The sequence below is a fragment of the Bos grunniens genome, chromosome X (assembly GCF_055505025.1).
Source record: "Bos grunniens cultivar Pamir isolate PY7600 chromosome X, Bosgru_T2T1.0, whole genome shotgun sequence".
NCBI lineage: Eukaryota > Metazoa > Chordata > Mammalia > Artiodactyla > Bovidae > Bos > Bos grunniens.
Genome location: NC_141194.1, coordinates 137,364,139 through 137,387,653, shown reverse-complemented (window position 1 = coordinate 137,387,653; position 23,515 = coordinate 137,364,139). Strand labels below are relative to the sequence as shown.

Below are 23,515 nucleotides of genomic sequence, written 5' to 3'. Positions count from 1 at the left end.
GTAGTCTTAACTAGCTGCCTATCACTTTATCAGTTCAGTTCAAGTGCAAAACCACCACCATCTATTAACAGTATTTTCAAAACATAGGATTATGGCAAAAATGTATTAAAAAATTAACTCTGCAAAATCAGAGGTGTCACTCAGTCTCCAATCAGATCTTTATGGGAACAAGTATGGAGTAGGGAAAAAAAAAAAAAAAAACAGAGACCTAAAAGTCTTAACTTACATAATATATTTCTGTTAGTAATAGGCCATTAAAGATATGTATTTACAAAATAGGCAGGTAAGGCAGTTATTATCTGATTTGAAGAGGCATGAGTAAGGGTCCTTTTGACTAACAAATACATTACCAGCTAGCCTCACTGCCTGAAATCAATGAATAACTACTTACACTACATGTCTACATTAGACAAAGCATTGCACTAAGCACTGTGGGATTGTACAAGGCATTCTTCTTATTGTTTAGGAGCCTATAGACTATATGGGGAGAGAGGAAAATTTATGCAGAAACACACACATGAAAAGAATAATGAAAGATACTACGTACAGTTAAGAAAACAGAGATAGAACAAAATATGAGTGTGTAGAAGTTAAGAAAAGAAGGTCAGTGTGGGCTAGAATACATAACAAGCAGACTCCTGATAACCCCATATATGAGATACACTTTGAACAGGCATAGGATATGCTGAAGTAGAGAAAAGGTTCAAGCCTTCTTTCAGTAAAACAACTGAGGTAAAATCAAAGAGACGGAGCTGACTATAATAGAATTTTCACACTGCTGACATAAAGCTGGAGTTGAAAAGGAGTCAGATTACAGGTTATTTTAAATGCCAGGAAAGGAACCTTAGATTTAAGAGAAATTAGGAAGTAGAAGGCATTCAATGTGAAGAAGGTTCTCTGTTGCTGAGATGGAAGAGGCTATGGGACAAAGACCTGAGAGTGGTCTCTAGGAGCTAAGAGTGGTACCTTTTCTCTTAATTGACATGCTATATATTTTCTCTGTTGTGCATATTATGTTTGCATGTCTCTTCTGATAATATGGAAGTTTCATACAGTGTTTTCAGTTCTACTATTACCTACTAATGGTTACCTCTGTGGTTATAAATTACTTATCTATATTTATAAAATATTCTACAATTTTGTAGCCAGTATGTGGAACTGGTATCAGGGAGAGCCAAGTGAGGCTCCTAGGCCATAGAATTCAAGAAGGCACTAATGCTTTTGTGAAGGATAGTGCTGGCACCTGAGACTGAGTGCTACCTTAAATTCAGTGGTCTGCACACTTTGCTTGCCTCACATTTCATGAGCTCTATTTTTCACCCCAATGACTTAATAGGGGAGCCAGGTGGCGCTAATGGTAAAGAACCCATCTGCCAATGCAGGAGACATAAGCAATGTGGGTTGGATCCCTGGGTTGGGAAATCCCCTGGAGGAAGGCATAGCAACCCACTCCAGTATTCTTGCCTGGAGATTCCTATGGACAGAGGAGTCTGGTGGGCTACAGTCCACAGGGTTGCAAAGAGTCAGACATGACTGAGTGGCGACTTAACACCCATGCGTGCACACACACACAAAATGGCTTTATAGGCTGATTCACTGTCTACCAGTTTTGAATATTATTGTGAAGTAGTCTCAGGGCACCTTGTTTTACCTAGATGTGCTAAAGACTCTTAAAGTCTCATCACTTTAACAGTGCATGTCTCAATGATCATCTTGGGATATATTGTGCTTTTTCAACCTACAAATTCAACTTCTAGAATGTTTTCTTGAATTTGATCTTTGCATATTTTTTGTTACTTTTGTTTAGTTCTCTGGGAATAACATGCTCACCTAAGTGGGATCTACTTTGTCCATATTACATAGATTTTTATTTAAAACTGTTTATCCTATTAATTTATTTTGCTTTTTTCTGTTTTGTTCTTCATGTGTCTTAACTGTATTTTGGGCAGTGTCTGTTCTTAGCACTGCCAGTGTTTGTTTCATTTTCATGATTATTTTTTTCTCTTCTGTTATTTTCATGAGCTTCACTGTCTCACATTATTTCCCTTTATGTTGTTTCATTATAACTTTATCACTGTCTTTTGAGCTCTCTGATTTATATACTGTGTCCTTTCATGGCAATATGTTGTGTTCCAACTTTTTTGTGCTTGTGGGTCATATGTCCTTCAGTTCAGTTCAGTCGCTCAGTCGTGTCCTACTCTTTGCGACCCCATGAATTGCAGCACGCCAGGCCTCCCTGTCCATCACCAACTCCCGGAGTTCACTCAGACTCACGTCCATCGAGTCAGTGATGCCATCCAGCCATCTCATCCTCTGTTGTCCCCTTCTCCTCCTGCCCCCAATCCCTCTCAGCATCAGAATCTTTCCAATGAGTCAACTCTTCGCATGAGGTGGCCAAAGTACTGGAGTTTCAGCTTTAGCATCATTCCTTCCAAAGAAATCCCAGGGCTGATCTCCTTCAGAATGGACTGGTTGGATCTCCTTGCAGTCCAAGGGACTCTCAAGAGTCTTCTCCAACATCACAGTTGTCTAACTTTTCATTTCTGGGACCCCAGTCCTTTGCTCATGGAAGGTGCTTGCCAAATGCTTGTTGAATCAATAAATTCTAGTGTTGCAACAGACTTTAACAAATAGTAACAAGTGTTTTTCACTTAAAATTGTAAAAAGACAAAACAAAAACACATCTTTTTCTACTTATATCTTCTAGATCCTTCAAATGACTTTACTTACTGAATAAATTCTGGATATAAATAACGACTTGCAGAAGTCATTTCATGAGCTTGCTCTTACGGAACTCTTCCACCACTTGGCACTAGGCCGCTAACTTGCATTTCAGTTCTTTCAAGTGTGATTTATTTCAGTAATCTTAACTAATGAATTGGATCAACTGTGCAGTGATCCAATCAAATCCGTGGTGATTGGCTGTCTTGACAGTTGGGAAAAAATATTGATCTTATTCTGGTCAATAGGCCTAGTTGTATTCATGGCCACCAGAATTACTTTTATCAAAACTGTAAGTAAGCAAATCGCTAAGTAGAAGACCTGTGATCACATTTGTTTTTAATACTACTCCCTCAACACACACCTCCCCATATCTCTCCTATAACAACCCCTTTCCCCCAAAGGGAATTTTTGTGTTTAATAACTTTAGGAGTCTCACAAACTGGTAATAATATTTCCTATAATATCTGAAGTAAAGCAAATTCATATATTGTAGTGAATTGTGTTTAAGGAATCAAATTGATTCTTTTCTCTTCTTAATTTACTGGCTTAAGATGAAAGCTGCTAATTATACAAGGAAATCTTGTCACAATGGCTTGGTCTACAGAAGATTAAGATTGCAACATTTATATTTAATACTCCAACCATATATCCATAGTATATTTTTCTCTTTTAGAAAATGCTTTCCAAAAGATATTTATTTCCCTTTTGAATCAATAAAGCAAAATTTAACAGAGTTTCTTACTAAAATTCTTCCTTTTGTAAATATGTTCACCATTTCCATCTTAACTTTTTACTCTTTAGGTTAGATTTACCTTGGAATTTATATATTTCTAGAGTCTAGATGAGCAATTAAACACATTAAGGCTTCAATTTGGTATGGAGTACACCATGTAAGAAAACATTGTTACTACTTAGTATATATATAATATCCCCCAAATGTGTAAAAAGTTTGAGGTTCATTTCCTTAGTATTTTAATAATAACTGTTGAGGTACACTGTTAATATAAGACTTTTAAGTTTTGTAAACATGGGACAAATATAATCAGTAATTTAAATATTGTTCATAATGCAGTATCTTGAGAAATGATCCTGCCTGGAGCAAGTGTTTGGTTTTCTTACGTCCATATCCCTCTTGGGTTAATTAAAAATGTTATTTTATCATATTCATGTTAGATAATGTGACATTTAACACAGCTAATTTATTTAACAGAAAAAGATGAACAAATTGCTGACCTAATTTTTTCTACCACACATTTTGCATATTTGAACTTCACACCTTTCACATAGAATAAAACTTACATGAATAAACCATTAACATTGTAAGAAACTTGAAAGAAACAACACTAAATATTTTTTCCACCAAAAGACACAAAGTTCTCCTTTGCTGTAAATAGTTAATAAGTTTTAACTGCCCTAGAAGGTGGCTCAGACAGTAAAGAACTTGCCTGCAAAGCAAGAGACCCAGGTTTGATTCCTGGGTCAGGAAGATCTCCTGGAGAAGGGAATGGCTACCTATTCCAATATTCTTGGGGCTTCCCTGGTGGCCCAGATGGTAAAGAATCTGCCTGCCAAGTAGGAGACCTCGGTTCTATCCCTCGGTTGGGAAGATTCCCTGGAAAAGGAAATGACAACCATCTCCAGTATCCTTGCCTGGAGAATTCCATGGAAGAGGAGCCTGGTGGGCTACTGTCCATGGGGTCATGAAGAGTCAGACATGACTGAGCCACTAACACTTTCACTTTTCACTTTAAATACATGCGGCAAGCAAAAAGCTCAAGTCATGAAAATCATCATTTAGGAACAGGTATTTATTTGCATTATAATATGACCAGATTTTCTATATTAGTTTATATATTGATCTCACACAGCAGGTAAACTATGCAAAGATTTGCATATGACCCTTTAAGAACATACTTCATGACGGAGCTAAGAGACACCTGAGCTTCAAGAGAGCACTTAAAAATCTACATTCTTAAACAAGCTAGCAAGTAATCAAACGTACCATGATAAGGCAGCAGTTGCTATGCACTAAAGTTATAAGACCTATAAACATATTATTGGAGAAAGATTTTCTGGAGCAAAACAAAAATTGAACTGGTATGAGCCAGAACAGTGAAGAACAAGCAGCAGTCTTTTCTCATCCATATCAGGACTCTGTAATAAATTACCCTCTTCTCTCTCATACTGTCAGGAGAAAACGATGTTTAGATTAAACCTCGCTAAGGCCTAAAAGGATAATTTGTCAGTATTTTCCAGTTTACTACCAATGCGGTATTGATTTGCTAGGGCTCTTCTTTCTATTTTATTTACACTAATTCAATCTGGAACAACTGAAACTTAACTTGTTGGAAAGCAAGATATTTCTTTATTTTAAGTCTCACAGGCCCAAGGTATAAGGTACAAGAAAATATGTCCAAATTATTCTTTCTAGTTCTTGTAGGTAAAGACTAACCTCGTCATTGGAGGCAAACCATTATCAGAGAAAACCACATATCTGCTGAGATTTACCTTGGGCTAATTTCTTTTTATACAATTATGGTTCTTAGAAGAATGTGATTAAAAAAAAAAAAAAAAACAAGTTCCAAATGACTGCTCAATTTAGCAGACTCATGACTCTAGTTGTAGGCAGCTGCTTAGAAACGAGAAGTAAAACAGAAACATCTTGATAAACCTTCTTGTGGCTGAAGCTGATAAAAATGGCAGTGTTAGTTTGATGTCCAAATGACAGAGCTTAGGGAGAAAACTATACTTGAGGGAAAAGATACAATTACTTTCCAAATCCTACTGCTCCCTGTGCAAGTTACTAAAATTAACAGAAGGTATCCTACAGATCCAGGACTAAATGAAAGCACCCAAAGGTTAAAGTAATTTTATGCGTATATGTTGCAGGCAAGTAAACACATATATATCAAGTACTTAATACTCATAGAGCTCCTGTTTGTTTCCTTTCTTTCATTTTTAGTGATTGCTTTGTTTTGTTCTGTTTTGTCTCGTTTTTCTTCCGGAAGTACTTCAATATCTGTTATGGCATTGTTTTGACACCAGTAAGTATGGGAGGACTGGTGAAAATGTCATGAGTTGATGGGTTCATGACTCTTCAAGGCTGAAATGTTGAAATTTCATTTCCCAGTCTTTTTTCCATTTTTACAGACACTTCCTCAAAGTCTGACATGACTCAGGATTAGTAAAATCTCACTTTAACATCTTATACTTTCTTATCATAGCTTTAATTTAGACTTGACTGTCCTACAGACTCACATTTCAATTTTGACTGAACTGACTGATTACGTCTAATCAGAATGCTTTGAAAAAAAACAATTGATGGGTTATTTGATAAAATATGGTTGTGTCTTCATAAACAAAAGGTTCAATAACTTCCACTGGAATGACCAGGCAATTCAGACAACATATCAATTTAGGCAATGTCTTAAATCAATTAACCTCTTTGACAATTTTGATTGACTTCCTTATTTTCACAAATCACTCAAAAAGATAGCTGTATCTGCTTATTTATTTATGGATATGCAAGTAATTGGTATTTGCTATTTCTTAGTCTTAAACTATGCTGACTATAAAGTTCTCCTACAATACTCATTTGACTTGTAGTCTAATTGTGATTGAATATGGTTATGTCTACATGCATTGACTTGGCATATCAACTGCAGTGGTTTTTCCATGCAGAAATTAGCTTGAATATTTTACCTATAAAAATCAGTACAGTCTTCACAAACTAAAATTAAACAAATCCAAGAAACAAGAAAACAGGTCTGACTGATTCAACTACTAACATAGGGGTTTAAAAACTACTGAGTTTATTGAGCTGACTGGCCAAACATAGAAACCAAACTGGTTTATACACACAGACAAGGCACTAAAAAATCAATTGTGCAAGAAATAACAGCTCAAATCAATCAAATACAGTTATTCAGTTCTGTGCAAAGACACAGTCAAAACATACAGAATAAGAATTACATCTCTATATTTATTTACTAGTTAAAAAATATTTGTTGAATACTTAGTAAGTGTCCAAAACAATATAGAAGCTTGAAATACTTCAGTAAGCAAAACAGACAAGGATCCCAGACCTTGTGGAGCTTATAATCCAGACAATAAACAGCAATCACAGAACAGAAGTTAATTATATAGAAGACAATACATGCTATGGGGGAAAAAAAGGACAGGGTAAAGGGTATTGGGAGTTTGGGGCTGGGTGATAGTTACAGTATTATATACCACCACTCAGAGTCAGCTTCATTGAGCAGGAAACATCTGAACAAAGACGTGAAGAGCCGTCAGAATTAAACATGTAACACCTGGAGGAAGAGAGTCCCATGCACAAGACTCAGCTAAGGTAAAGTCCCTAAGGCAGAAGTGTGCCGCAGCTTTTCTGGAGATTGACAAAGATGCCACTGAGATGGGAGGGGAACTAATAAGGGGAAGTGTAGGAGATGAGCACAGAAAGGTATCAGGGAGCAAATTTTAGACCACAGTAAATATTTTACTCTCAGTTAAAGGAGAAAACATTGGCATATTTTTAAGCAGAGCAGACTGACATTTTAAAAGAATCATTCGAGGTACTTCCTTGGTGGTCCAGTGGCTAAGACTCTGTGTTCAATCCCTGGTCAGAGAACTAGAGCTTCCATGCCATAGCAAAGATCGAAGATCCTGCATGCCACGACTAAGACCTGGCACAGCCAAATAAAAAAAAAAATATATATATATATATTTTTAATGGATCATTCTAGGAAGGAGGAAGACCTGTTAGGGGGCTGCTGTATTAACCAGGTGAGAGATGATAGTGGTTTGGACAAGGGTAATAGCAATGGAGTTGGTAGTGAATAAACAGTGCTTACTGATCGAGTGGATGTAAGGTGTGGGAGTGAGAGAGTTCTCAGGACGACACCAAGCGTTTTGGCTTGAGCAAGTGGTAGGCTAGAGTTTTCGTCAACTGAAATGGGCAAGTCTGCAAGTGGAGCAAGTTTGAAGTAGAGGGAAGATTAGGAATTCTGTTTTAGACAAGTGAAATTTAAAATACCCACTAGAGGGTTCCCAAAAGGGAACCCTCTTACACTGTTGGTGGGAATGCAAACTAGTACAGCCACTATGGAGAACAGTGTGGAGATTCCTTAAAAAACTGGAAATAGAACTGCCTTATGATCCAGCAATCCCACTGCTGGGCATACACACTGAGGAAACCAGAAGGGAAAGAGACACGTGTACCCCAATGTTCATCGCAGCACTGTTTATAATAGCCAGGACATGGAAGCAACCTAGATGCCCATCAGCAGATGAATGGATAAGAAAGCCGTGGTACATATACACAATGGAGTATTACTCTGCCATTAAAAAGAATACATTTGAATCAGTCCTAATGAGGTGGATGAAACTGGAGCCTATTATACAGAGTGAAGTAAGCCAGAAGGAAAAACACCAATACAGTATACTAACGCATATATATGGAATTTAGAAAGATGGTAACAATAACCCTGTGTACGAGACAGCAAAAGACACACTGATGTATAGAACAGTCTTATGGACTCTGTGGCAGAGGGAGAGGGTGGGAAGATTTGGGAGAATGGCATTGAAACATGTATAATATCATGTATGAAACGAGTTGCCAGTCCAGGTTCGATGCACGATACTGGATGCTTGGGGCTAGTGCACTGGGATGACCCAGAGGGATGGTATGGGGAGGGAGGAGGGAGGAGGGTTCAGGATGGGGAACACAGGTATACCTGTGGCGGATTCATTTTGATATTTGGCAAAACTAATACAATTTGTAAAGTTTAAAAATAAAATAAAATTAAAAAAAAATACCCACTAGACACACAGGTGAAATCTTTAAGTAAGTCAAAAATGGATGTTGGTCACATGTATACCTGTGGCGGATTCATTTTGATATTTGGCAAAACTAATACAATTATGTAAAGTTTAAAAATAAAATAAAATTAAAAAACAAAAACAAAAATGGATGTTGGCAGAGAGGTCTTGGAGGGATATGAGTCTGGGGCTCATTTGTATAGTAGATGGTATTTTAAGCAGCAAGACCATATGAGATCACACAGTGAGTGAGTGTAAATGGAGAAGATTCTAGGACAAGGAGCACTGGGACACTCCAATATTAAAATATCACAGAGAAGAGGAAGAATCAGCAAGTAAGAGAAGTAACTACGGAGATAAGGGGAAAATTAAGAGCATAGTAACCTGGAAACCAGGCAAAGAAAGCCCAGAGAACTCATAAATTCATCAGAAAATGACATATTCCATTAGTCTTAATCTTCTCCTCCTCTTGGCCCTTGTTTAGCAGAGGTAACCCAAGGTTTATATTAATTAAAAAACGTGGTAGAAGGGGAATTCTTGGATTATTTCACAAGGCTGCCAATTTCCTCATAGAAAAAGTTATTAAACTTTTGCACAGAAGATTTCTACAGGCCACACAATCATTCTAGCTGAAGGATTATTTCGGCAAATCTAAACTTGCCAAGGAACAATGAAAATAAAAGATGAGTTATCTCAAAAAAATAAGATTTACACTTATAAACATCAAAATAAATGAAAATTATTTAAGCACAGATTTTCAGATAATAGAATACAACTGAAAACAAAAAATTAAAAATATAGACTTTGGAGAATAAAGAAATGCTGTGTAAAGTCAACCACTTAGTATAATAGTTATTTTCTCATGGAAACACAATTATGTGTACACTGTTGAAATTGTTAAATGACAAATACATGATTTCGGCTTCAAAGGAAAATAGTATAGTATATATGACATCAAAGATTTGAAATGTGCAGCTTTGTTTTTAAAACTGCTAATTTGGGCAGACATCTTTGAAACATAAAACTGCTGATCGGCTGGTTAACAACACTTCCATGTCTTCCTTGCTTTCTCTGTAAGACATAAACTTGATCTCCAAGCATAGCTTTTCCCTAAGTAAATAGAAGAGCATGTCTCAGCCACATATGGGGCTCTAATTTCATAATGAAAATTTAAAATGAGCTGGTGACTTAATAATGATGTAAAGAGCAAAATATTACATTACCCTTGGTCTAATATATTTTTTCTCATCTTATTTTTAGAAGGAACACACATCACAAAAGCTGTGTTAAAGAAAGAAATTAAGAGCTAAACCTGGATATTGCCATAAAGGAAATATTTAATAATCCTGTGCTTTTATGTTTTTTAAAGGAAGCTTTTTTTTCCTATTTTTTTAAAACATTGGAAAGATCCCTGTAAGCAACAATTAATTGTTGGTTATTTTTAAAAGTAGTGTAGAAAGCAAGTGACTTGGATTCATTCCTCTGTGATATCACTGTCATTTTATTTACTTTTTAGATATGTTAAACAAAAATTTTAATAACATATGGTACAAAATTCTATTCCTGTGGCGGATTCATGTTGATATATAGCAAAACCAATACAATATTGTAAAGTTAAAAAATAAAATGAAAAATGACAGAAAAAAAAGAACAAAAACGCACACAAATCTTCCTCCAATCCCTATCCACCGTCACCTAGTTGCCTTCCACAAATGCAATCATAATAATCCATTTATTTGAATATTTCCAGAGAAATTCTATGCATCTTCAAGCATATATAGGCTTCCCTTGTAGCTCAGTTGGTAAAGAATTTGCCTGCAATGCAGGACACCTGGGTTCGATTCCTGGGTTGGAAAGATCCCTTGGAGAAGGAAATGGCAACCCACTCCAGTATTCTTGCCTGGAGAATCCCACGGAAAGAGGAGCCTGGTGGGTTACAGTCCATGGGGTCACAAGAGTCACACACAACTTGGCAACAACAGACTAGACTAGACAAGACAAGCATATTATACATGTAGTTCCATGTAAAACCACACACCAAGTGTGGTGTACCAGACATCACTGCTTTTAAACTGAAGGTTGTGACCAATTAGTTGATTAGGAAATTAATTTACTGGATTACAAATTAATGTTAGAAAGACATTAAATAAGATAGAAAATGTCAGAGTGCATTGTTTATAGTAGGGGTAGATACTGCCTTGTGAAATTTTTTTCTAGTTCTTTTGTTTGTTTGTTTGTTTGTTTAGAGATTCATTGAGAACTGGGTCACAAGGTAAACTGTATTTCTTACTCTGGGTCACAGTAATCCAAGTCTATGCCCCAACCAGTAATGCTGAAGAAGCTGAAGTTGAACGGTTCTATGAAGACCTACAAGACCTTTTAGAACTAACACCCAAAAAAGATGTCCTTTTAATTATAGGGGACTGGAAGGCAAAAGTAGGAAGTCATGAAACACCTGGAGTAACAGGCAAATTTCACCATGGAATATGGAATGAAGCAGGGCAAAGGCTAATAGAGTTTTGCCAAGAGAATGCACTGGTCATAGCAAACACCTTCTTCCAACAACACAAGAGAAGACTCTACACATGGACATCACCAGACGGTCAATACAGAAATCAGATTGATTATATTCTTTGCAGCCAAAGATGGAGAAGCTCTATACAGTCAGCAAAAACAAGACCGGGAGCTGACTGTGGCTCAGATCATGAACTCCTTATTGCCAAATTCAGACTTAAATTGAAGAAAGTAGGGAAAACCACTAGACCATTCAGATATGACCTAAATCAAATCCCTTATGATTATACAGTGGAAGTGAGAAATAGATTTAAGGGACTAGATCTGATAGATAGAGTGCCTGATGAACCATGGACAGAGGTTCATGACATTGTACAGGAGACAGGGATCAAGACCATCCCCATGGAAAAGAAATGCAAAAAAGCAAAATGGCTGTCTGGGGAGGCCTTACAAATAGCTGTGAAAAGAAGAGAAGGGAAAAGCAAAGGAGAAAAGGAAAGATACAAGCATCTGAATGCAGAGTGCCAAAGAATAGCAAGGAGAGATAAGAAAGCCTTCCTCAGTGATCAGTGCAAAGAAATTGAGGAAAATAACAGAATGGGACAGACTAAAGATCTCTTCAAGAAAATTAGAGATACCAAGGGAATATTTCATGCAAAGATGGGCTTGATAAAGGACAGAAATGGTATGGACCTAACAGAAGCAGAAGATATTACGAAGAGGTGGCAAGAATATACAGAAGACTGTACAAAAAAAGATCTTCATGACCAAGATAATCACGATGGTGTGATCACTCACCTAGAGCTGGACATCCTGGAATGTGAAGTCAAGTGGGCCTTAGAAATCATCACTACGAACAAAGCTAGTGGAGGTGATGGCATTCCAGTTGACCTATTTCAAATCCTAAAAGATGATGCTGCGAAAGTGCTGCACTCAATATGCCAGCAAATTTGGAAAACTCAGCAGTAGCCACAGGACGGGAAAAGGTCAGTTTTCATTCTCGTCCCAAAGAAAGGCAATGCCAAAGAATGCTCACACTACCACACAAATGCACTCATCTCACACGCTAGTAAAGTAATGCTCAAAACTCTCCAAGCCAGGCTTCAGCAATACATGAACCATGAACTTCCAGATGTTCAAGCTGGTTTTAGAAAAGGCAGAGGAACCAGAGATCAAATTGCCAACATCCGCTGGATCATAGAAAAAGCAAGAGAATTCCAGAAAAAACATCTATTTCTGCTTTATTGACTATGCCAAAGCCTTTGACTGTGTGGATCATAGTAAACTGTAGAAAATTCTGAAAGAGATGGGAATACCAGACCACCTGATCTGCCTCTTGAGAAATCTGTATGCAGGTCAGGAAGCAACAGTTAGAACTGGACATGGAACAACAGACTAGTTCCAAATAGGAAAAGGAGTACGTCAAGGCTGTATATTGTCTCCCTGCTTATTTAACTTATTGCAGAGTACATCATGAGAAATGCTGGACTGGAAGAAGCACAAGCTGGAGTCAAGATTGCCAGGAGAAATATCAATAACCTCAGATATGCAGATGACACCATCGTTATGGCAGAAAGTGAAGAGGAACTAAAAAGCCTCTTGATGAAAGTGAAAGAGGAGAGTGAAAAAGTTGGCTTAAAGCTCAACATTCAGAAAACTAAGATCATGGCATCTGATACCATCACTTCATGGCAAATAGACGGGGAAACAGTGGAAACAGTGTCAGACTTTATTTTTTGGGGCTCCAAAATCATTGCAGATGGTGACTGCAGCCATGAAATTAAAAAACGCTTACTCCCTGGAAAGAAAGTTATGACCAACCTAGATAGCATAATCAAAAGCAGAGATATTAGTTTGCCAACAAAGGTCCATCTAGTCAAGGCTATTGTTTTTCCAGTGGTCATGTATGGATGTGAAAGTTGGACTATAAAGAAAGCTGAGTGCTGAAGAATTGATGCTTTTGAACTGTGGTGTTGGAGAAGACTCTTGAGAGTCCCTTGGACTGCAAGGAGATTCAACCAGTTCATTCTAAAGGAGATCAGGTCTGGGTGTTCTTTGGAAGGACTGATGCTAAAGCTGAAACTCTAATACTTTGGCCATCTCATGCAAAGAGTTGACTCATTGGAAAAGACTCTGATGCTGGGAGGGATTGGGGGCAGGAGTAAAAGTGGACGACAGAGGATGAGATGGCTGGATGGCATCACCAACTCGATGGACATGAGTTTGCGTGAACTCCGGGAGTTGGTGATGGACAGGGAGGCCTGGCGCGCTGCAATTCATGGGGTTGCAAAGAGTCGGACACGACTGAGCTACTGAACTGAACTGAATATCGTATGGTGGATAAATGGAAGGGTTTGAAATCAGCCTGGGTTTAAGTCCTGGCTTTTCCACATACTAGCTAAATGACTTGGCCTATCCTCGTTGTTGGAGAAGGCAATGGCACCCCACTCCAGTACTCTTGCCTGGAAAATCCTATGGATGGAGGAGCCTGGTAGGCTGCAGTCCATAGGGGTCGTTAAGAGTCGGACACGACTGAGCGACTTCACTTTCACTTTTCACTTTCATGCACTGGAGAAGGAACTGGCAACCCACTCCAGTGTTCTTGCCTGGAGAATCCCAGGGATGGCGGAGCCTGGTGGGCTGCCGTCTCAGGGGTCGCACAGAGTCGGACACGACTGAAGCGACTCAGCAGAAGCAGCAGCACCCTCGTTGTGCCTCAGTTTTCACATTTGTAGCTAAGGATATTATTAGTAGCTAAGTCAGAGAGTAGTTATGAGAATTAAATTCATTAATATCGCAAAAGAGTTAGAACAGTATCTAGGAGAGAGTAAGAATTATGTGTTTGTTTAATACAACATTGGGTTTTATAAAATGATTTTTTGGCACCTATGCAACTTTTCATGTGATGCGCCTATATTTCCCTATTCATATGATGAGCTAGAGTAACAAAAGTCCTAATATTGAACTCTCCTTGCATCCCCAGTAAGAACTGCACTTAGTTGTAGTGTATTATTCTTTTACTATATTGCTGGACCTTATTTGCCAGTATTTTACCTCAGAATTTTGTATCAGTATTCATAACTACAATTGGTTTGTAGATTTACTTTGTGATTTCTTTTTCTGCTTTAGATCTCCTTGTTTTTCTTGCTTTCAAAAAATTAAAAGAAGATTTGGAAGAGTTCCCTTTTGTTATGCTCTGAAGACATTTAAGTAGCATTGGAATGATGTATGTGGTTCTTAAAGTTTTGGCAGTTTTGTCTATTTCTGCTACTTTCTTTGGTTTGGGTGGTTCTTTGAAAATTTTATTTCTATAATATAAATTAGAAAAGTTAGGTTTTCTCTTTTCTCAGGCCATTTTTGCCATTTATATTTGTTCTATAAAATCATTTATTCCACTCAGGTTAAGTATATCTTAAAAGAGGTACACAAAGTAGTCTCTTATGAATCATTTAACTTCCTCTTTATCTATAGTTATTTTGACATGCTTATTTCTTGTCTTCTTTTATTTTCTGCACTCTCTTATCTATTTTATTGCTTTTCCACCCCAGAATTGGCTCTTAGATTTATTTGTTAGTTCTAGATTTTTTATGATACATATTTTCATTTTTTATGATACATATTTTAAAATCTGAAGGAAATGCCATTAAAAAAGATGATAAAACGTTCAACTTCAGAATCAATAAATGACATGTAATTTAAAACATATAGTTATTACTGTTTTAAAATTTCATTGAAAAATTAGCAAAAATATTTTAAAGTAAATCATCTAGTGCTAGTTAGGGAAATGGTCACTCATGCTTTGCTAAATGGGTTAATATAAATTCAGAAGTACTTTGTTAATATCTCTCTTGAGTCTTAATATAAACATTATTGAGTCCTGTAATTTTATTTGTAAAAATCTACTATAAGGAAGAAATCAGAAAAAAACCAACATTTTGACCACAAAGATGCCAATTGTATTAACAGCATTTTTATACTAGTAAAACATTGGAAATGCTAATATTAAAAAATAAGGTATAGTTAAGATATGTTACATCTTAACTAATATATTTAAAATACTATTTAATTAAGACTTGGTAACATGGAACATGCCTGTTTTAATTCAACTGAAATAACAAGTTGCATGGATCCTTATAAAGCAGGAATTCCCAACCTGTGGGATCTAATCCCTGATGACCTGAGGTGGAGCTGATATAACAATTAGAGAAATAAAGTGAAAGTGAAAGTCGCTCAATCATGTCCGACTCTTTGCAACCCCATGGACTATACAGTCCGTGGAATTTTCCAGGCCAGAATACTGGAGTGGGTAGCCTTTCCCTTCGCCAGGGGATTTTCCCAACTCAGGGATCGAACCCAGGTCTCTTGCATTGCAGGCAGGTCCTTCACCAGCTGAGTCACAATAGAAATAAAGTGCACAATAAGTGTAATGCATTTGAATCGTCCCTGAATCAACTCCCTTCCCCTAACCCTGTCCATGGAAAAATTATCTTCCAAGAAACTAGTTCCTGGTGCCAAAAAGGTTAAGGATCGCTATTATAAAGGAACACGATGTACTGTAAGCACATTAACACGTTCTGGATTTTTTGTTTGTATCTATCTATCATCTCCATCTACTTCCAGAAGCTATAAAATATAGACAGTTGAATTTGATCACTTAAAAATATAAACCTCTATATCTACAAATACAAATGTACCATATGAACCTATTTCAAAAGGCAAATAACAAACTAGGAAAAACGCATAATATGTGTTTAGAGTTTTTTTTTTACCCTTTATAAATAAAAAGTTCTTGAAAATTAATTAGTATGAAAATCTGTATTACATATAGAATGGTAAACAACAAGGTTCTACTGTATAACACAGAGAACACTATTCAATATCTTGGGACAAACCGTAATGGAAAAGAATACAAAAAAGAATATATGTATGTATGTGGTGGCTCAGATGGTACAGAAAGCGCCTGTAATGCAGGAGTCTGATCCCTGGGTCGGGAAGATCCCCTGGAGGAAGGCATGGCAACCCACTCCAGTATTCTTGTCTGGAGAATCCTCATGGATAAAGGAGCCTGGCATGAGGTCACAAAGACTTGGACATGACTGAGCAACTAAGCACACCTGTGTATAACTGAGTCATTTTAGTGTAGCACTGTAAATCAACTGTACTTCAATTAAAACTTAATTAAAAATGAAATATAAAAATATGAATAGAAAAAACGGGTAAAGGATATCAACAGTTTATAAAAAATGTATATGGTCTATTAACATACAAAATGATGTTCAAGTTCACTCATAGTTAAATTGCAAAATAATAGCACAAAATAGCACACTTCATGTAGCAGATTGAGACATTTCATTCATTGCCAGTGTTGATAATCATACAGGAGAACACATGCATTGGTAGTGCTATATATAGCACTAGTAGGAAGAAAAACTGGTTTTGTACAGGGGAATTTTGTATTATCTATAGAAATTGCTAAATGTACATATCCTTGGCCCATCACTTCTACTTCTAAGGAATTATCTAACAGGTGTGCAAACACATGTGTGCAAGGATGTTAAGTACAGCATTGTTTTTAATATTAAAGCACTGGAAACTCAGATTTCCACAAACATAAGTCTAACTAAATAAAAAATGATACATAGAGAAGCAGAATACTATACAGCTATTAAAAAGAATAAGGCAGATCTATACTACAAACATGGGAAAATATCCATGATATAATCTTTAGTAGAAAAAAGTTATTGATTTTTTTTATTTTATGTTATCCCATTTGTATATATACAGAACATTTGGGGTGAATTATATATAAGATACTGTTAACACTGTTACCTCTCAAGAATGGCTTGATAATTTTTTGTCTTGCTGACACAATTGGAAGTCCTATCTGTGTATTTCCCAAAGTTATAATATTACCTAAAAGACTTATATGCCAGTTGATAATTTTTATTTTCTTGCAGGTGAAGGATGGAATATTTGTGATCCTGTGACTTCTATATTTTATATAGAAGCATAAAGAAGAAAGATTTTTCACTTTAAACATGCTTTTACTGTTTTAATTTTTAAAACATCAGTTGATACTACTTTAATACTAAAAAAGTATTACTTTTAATACTAAAATTAAAATATCTAATTTTATAACGACTTGAAATTTCAGTATCATCAAATCTGTTCTCAATTGTAAGAGTACCACAGTCATCCCAGAAGTGTCTCACCCACAGATCAAGTAATCCCAATGACTTACACTCTTCCTCTGATCGTGTAACGTTTCCAAAGGAGCCATTACAAAGTCAACTGCACTGTCTTATACATGTCTAATGGGTCCACCAGAGCCATTAGGATGTCAGTTATATGGCAGGGCTTCTGTCGAAGCTATTACCAAGTCATTGCATTGTTTCACACACTTCCTTTGACATTCAGATGGTTCCTGAGGAACTGTTTACATTGCTGTGGAAGTGTCCTGTATAACTTACACTAGCAGGGGAAAACAAAAAAGCAAAAGAAAGAAATGTAAAATAAACAAATTCCTTTCATTAATTGCACATGAATGACCCCACATGGTCAAACATCAGAAGGAATAACTCCTTATTTTGGCATAAACTATTATATGTCATTCAAGAAACTCAGGTGTTAGGCTAGCTATTTTTTCACCACTCCTGCTGTTCTGATGGAGCAACTCAGGTTCTGAGAATGACAAATGCATGGCTATGATGGTATGGTGTTTATTGATAGCACATGGTATATTACCAGGTTTCTGCCATATGCACTAAGAAGCAATGGGGAGTAGTATTAATGGATTTTTTGGCTATCATGGGATTGTATCAGATAATCTGCTACCTGTAAAGTTCCAAGCACTGCATAGGGAGCTCAGCTGCCCAACAATCATGGAAATCAACAAGGCCTCTGAGTAGTTGAAATCCCAGCTCTATCTCAAGGGGCTACTCCAATGACAGTAGGAAATACAATAGTATGGATTTAACCCTCAGCCAGGTCTGAAGTGCTTCACTGAATTTCCTCTCAGTCGCCTCTACTTCGCAGAACAAGATTGTTGGCTATTAAAATGATATATCCCCTGGTGGCTCAGATGGTAAAGAATCTGCCTGCAATGCGAGAGACCTGGGTTTGATCCCTGGGTCAGAAAGATCCCCTGGAGAAGGAAATGGCGACCCATTCCAGTATTTTTGCCTGGAGAATTCCATGGACAGAGGAATCTGGTGGGCTACAGTCTGTGGGGTCACAAAGAGTCGGACAGGACTGAGCGACTAACACTTTCACCTTCACTCTCAAAATGATATATTATTTAAAGTAAGAAAAGTGCAAGGAAATGAGAAAGTGGGCTGAGTTCTGCTAGACTAGAGTTTCCTGGGATACCAGATGTTTCAGAAGCCACATTGTATGCCTGGTAAATCCTTGATAAAAGAGACTTTACCCTGGAGCATCTACCCCACAATACATGCATAATAAATTCTTTTTGTGTAACAAATAACCACACTAAGATGTATTGAGCATTTAATATATAACAGGCAAACTGTAAGGTGCTATATATTCATTTTCCCATTTAATCCTCACACACAAAAATGGAAATAGGTAATGCTTCCATTTGACAGACAAGCAAACTAAGACCTGGAAACCTTTAGTTACTTGTCCAAGGACACACAGAGTTAAGATACAGAACCATGGTACAAACGTAGGACTATCTTACACCACAATCCATTTACTTAATCACTCACCATCAGAACAATGTTTATTTAGATTGCACTAATATAATAATTTTTACTTTGACAAATGAATTCACATCCCTTGTGTTCTCACAGCAAGCTGCACATATTTTTTATTATGGTTCTAAATTATATTACACCTAGCCTTTATTGTCTCCAGTAGACTTCTTTAGGTATATATGCCCACTTGACTCTGACCACCTGCATTGCAAACTGCTCCAAGAATCCAGTGGGTGGGTTTCCCAAAAGCTACATGTGTATTCCTAAATTTACTCCCTGGTTGTAGCTGATGGGACCAGTGGTAGACATCTGACTCAAGCTGGGAAAAGTATTCTATCTCACTGGAATTTAGAAATGGCATTGAAAAATATCCAGTTAATCTCAACTTCTTTCCCGAACATAAGAAATATAAACTGGGGAAATCTTTGCCAGGTTTTATGCTTGCTTTGTGGATGGAGATTTAGAGAAAGTAAATCTACAGAGACAGGATTGAAGGAAATGGATGCAGAAGCAAGAGGCAAAGGAACAGGCAATTCTTCTAATCTAGTTCCTTCTTTTGTCCTTGTCCCATGAAGCATTCACATGCCCCATTTTATAAATTTGCTTTTTTAGGTTTAAGTTAGCTCAAGTTGGTTTCTGTTACCTGGAATAATAAACAATTCTAATTCATAGGGCATCATTATTGTCCTCTAGACTGTAAATTCTGAGAGAGTGAAAGTTGTGTAGTGGTCATCTTTTATATATCCCCAGTCTCCAATACGGGCTTCCCTTGTGGCTCAGGTGGTAAAGAATCCGCCTGCAATGCGGGAGGCCTGGGTTTGATCCCTGGGTTGGGAAGATCCCCTGGAGGAGAGCATGGTACCCTCTCCAGTATTCTTGCCTGGAAAATCCCCATGGACAGAGGAGCCTGGAGGGCTGCAGTCCATGGGGTCACAAACAGGCAGACACGACTGAGTGACTAGGCCCAGCACAGCACACTCTCCAATACAGAGCCTGGCAAAGAGTAGTTGCTCAATAAATACTGCTTACACAGAAATATCATTAACAACAAGCGCATAGCCACAGTAATTTCTTTGTGACATTATTACAGGTTAAAAATGCCTTTCTTTAACTATTTCCTTCTATTTAGCACCTTGATAAGCACTTTGACGTTTTCTAATCCAAATGTTTCATTTGGGCCACATGTGAAAAACACATTCCTGGAAATTGATTACTCAAATTTAGCTGCTAATATAGTTTTTTTTCTTCAACCTAATGTAGAGTCAAATATCATTATTGAGAAACACTCTAATCACTGATGTTAATGCTCAAGTAGGCCTGCCAAGTTCTTCTAAGAAAAGCCCACTATATTACCTGTCAGAGGTAGAGTCGTGTGTTAGATGACAAGAGGTTTGATTCACTGCAGCATTTCTATTAAGGGCTTCCCAAGTGGCATAGTTGGTAAAGAATCTGCCTGCCAATGTGGGAGATACAAGAAATGTGGGTTTGATCCCTGGGTTGGGAAGATCTCCTGGGGAAGGGAATGGCTACCCACTCCAGTATTCCTGCCTGGAAAATCCCATGAACAGAGGAGCCTGGCGGGCTACAGTTCATGGGATCACAAAGATTTGGACACAACTGAGCAACTGAACATGCACGCAACATTTCTATTTCGAGAACTACAAAATATATTATCTCTCAGTTTTAACTTTTAGAGTAAAGCGTGGTGGTGGTGGTGGTTTAGTTGCTGTCATGTCCAACTCTTGCAAGTCCATCGATTATAGCCTGCCAGGCTTCTCTGTCCATGGGATTTCCCAGGCAAGAATACTGGAGTGGGTTGCCATGTCCTTCCCCCTAGGGAAATTCCTGATTTAGGGATCAAACCCTCATCTCCTACGTATTTTAGCCAGTCTCCTGCATTGTCGGTGGATTCTTTACTGACTGATCTACCAGGGAATCCCAAAGAGTAAAGTATATTCTTCATTTTTTAGTACCTATTGTTCTCTAGATTCAGTGGCTAAGTCCTTAAGAAAAAACAGTGAATAAACCAGGCTCTGTCTTCAAGTAGCTTCCCGTCTAGTACTTATTAAAAACCATTTTGAAGACAGAAGATAAACAACTCAAGTATTAGGCTACAATGAATAGTTACACTGGTAGTAATGTGAAATGGGAGTAGAAAAGGGGTAAAATGAATAAAGCTTTGTGACTGATATCAAAGTTTCCTGCTTATGGGCCTCAGGATGAAGCTGATTTGAGTAAACCTGCAGTTTTCCTAGCAGATGATTAAGCATCAATACACAACAAAGAGTTTACTTAGGACGTATCTGAGGGAATGGAAATAAAGTGCATTAGTGTTCTGACTGTCCTCTAAAAGCCAAGAAACCACATTCTCTTCTGTTACCTGCTGCTCTCCCTTCCCTGTGCTTCAGACCTCTCAGTTGGTTTCATTCGGAAAGTAAAGGTTATTTATTTTAATTTTTCATGGCTTAAAGCATATTGGAAACTTCAATTCAATTAAGGGTAACCAAACAGAGTTTACAAAAGTGAGAAAAAAATATAAATATTTTGAAAGGCTTGACTAATTAATTAAATGAAAGAAATAAGTCCTTACAGACATAATTTCAGAAATATAAGTAGAAAATGCAAGTTGTAATAGCCTAGGATGAATAGAATTCAAAGTGTCTTTGAAACTGCATCTCAAATCTTTCCCAGTTGAAAAACCTACTCAAATTAACAAATTCCCCTACTTTCACTTCTCTCCCAAATTTATAGGAGTGAAGCTTAAATCATCCCAAATCAACCCCATGATATTATATCATTGCATCATCAATAATCTAAAAATCAGAATATATAGGAAGACAGAAACAAAATAAAATGTCACTGACACTAACTGAAGCACATGGATGGAGTGGCATGAAGTCTTAGGTTGTGAAGCATATAAATCCTAAAAATTTTAAGCTATTTTACTCTTTCCAAACATAGTATAGACAAACTCAAATTACTAAATAGATTCCCTACCAGGCCTGCTTTCATGAATGCAGGAGATCAATGAGAAATAAATAGCAATATTTGCACACAAACATTAAGTTCAATTCATTGAAAATAACTTGTTTTTTTCAAATTAACATGCTTTTAGAAAAACCATTTACACTCTCATCTCAACTCAAACCTCCTCTGTAAGAATCTATGGAAATGCTGAAGGCAGGCCAGGCCTGGTTATCACTTATTGAAAATTTATGGAATCTAAATTGGTAAAATCTTACACAAGGTCATAAATAAGATTCGAAATTTTATACTCCTTACTGAAAATTGCTAGCAGGAGCAGAGTAAAACTTACAGAACTCTATCTAACTGAATAAAGTTCTTCATGTCTTATATTCATACGAGTCAAAGGAGCTAAAAAGTCTGGCTATTTGAAAACAATCAATTGTATTTAGCTAACTTGTTTCTAAATTGCTGTTTTAAGTCTTCCTCCTATGTAAAATGCTGAAACAATAGAATCATTCTATAGATGGGTCATGAGGATGAAATGAGATAAAGATATTAAAAGTGTATTTGGAAATTATAAAGTACTGATCAATAAGAATAATGAACATTCTGACTATACTTATATGATACAACTGCTATCCTTTATATACATTCATTTATTCAGTGATCACAAAATCTTAGAGGTAGATAGTAATATCCTCCTGGTTTAACAGATGATGAAATTCAGGCACAGAAACATTATACAACTTTCCCAATATCACACAGCTGGGATTTAAATCTAAGCTGGGATTTAAATCTAAGTCTGGCTTCACAGTACAAACTATTTATCACTATGCTCTATTGAATCCTCTTTGGAGGTATACATTGGGCCAAAAGAGGCTGGCATTTACACTAGTTTTTAGCAGACTGGATCACTTTTTACCTTGGCAGTCCTGCCCAATTTTGTGGTACCCTATCCAATTTCTGAAATAAACCATAAGGGAGATAAACCTGTAAAGAAAAAGACAGGACACATATCCTTTACTCCTGAGTCTTCTAACTCGGTCTCAGTAAATAGTGTTACATGACCAAGGTAGATGGCTGATTAGACAGAAGGCGAAATGAAGCTGTACAGCCCCAAACATTCCCGAAAGTTCCCCAAACCTCCCAGGGATATGGCACATGAGTACAGTACATACAGTGGCTCATCACAGTAAGCAGTTCTCATGGTGGGGTAGGATAATGTGCATTTTGCTAAAACTGATTCTAATACATCTTCCCCCTGATACGTTTCCCCCAGTTGCTAACAAATTTTGAGTCATTGTCCTGTGGTCAGATGTGAGGGTTCCCCATCTCGCAAAGTACTTGATTTTCATCAAAATCATTTATAAATATTGTTTTAAGTATCCCTCTGCAAAGGGGCAAAGCCAGTGAGCACAATGAAGGCAAAAGTAAAAGGACACCAGTGTCCCCTCACTGAAGAATGACAACACGTCTACAGAAAAGAATGAATGGCATTTCCTTCATTTGAAGGTGTTATTTATAATTGACAGCAGGGACAGGGCTGTAGTGTGATTCTTAAGTCAAGCCAGAGCATTGGAAGGAAAAGCCCAAGGCCATTTGCCAGGTGGCATTGTGAAGTTATGACAGTATCTAAACTATACTAAATCAATGGCTAGAGTCATGCAAAAAACCATAGATGATGTAGAAAGTCATGAGGCCAAAACCAACCATACCTGATTTAAATCTCTACTCTCATGCTAAATCAGTGTTTCTCTATTCGACCTTAAATCTTG

General features: G+C 37.1%; 1 protein-coding gene across 2 annotated transcripts in view; it reads right to left on the bottom strand.

Moving 5' to 3' along the window:
* The window catches only part of TENM1 (teneurin transmembrane protein 1), a 904,402-nt gene that overhangs the window by 533,027 nt on the left and 347,860 nt on the right, over positions 1-23,515 (bottom strand). The gene's annotated exons all lie outside the window — the stretch shown is intronic.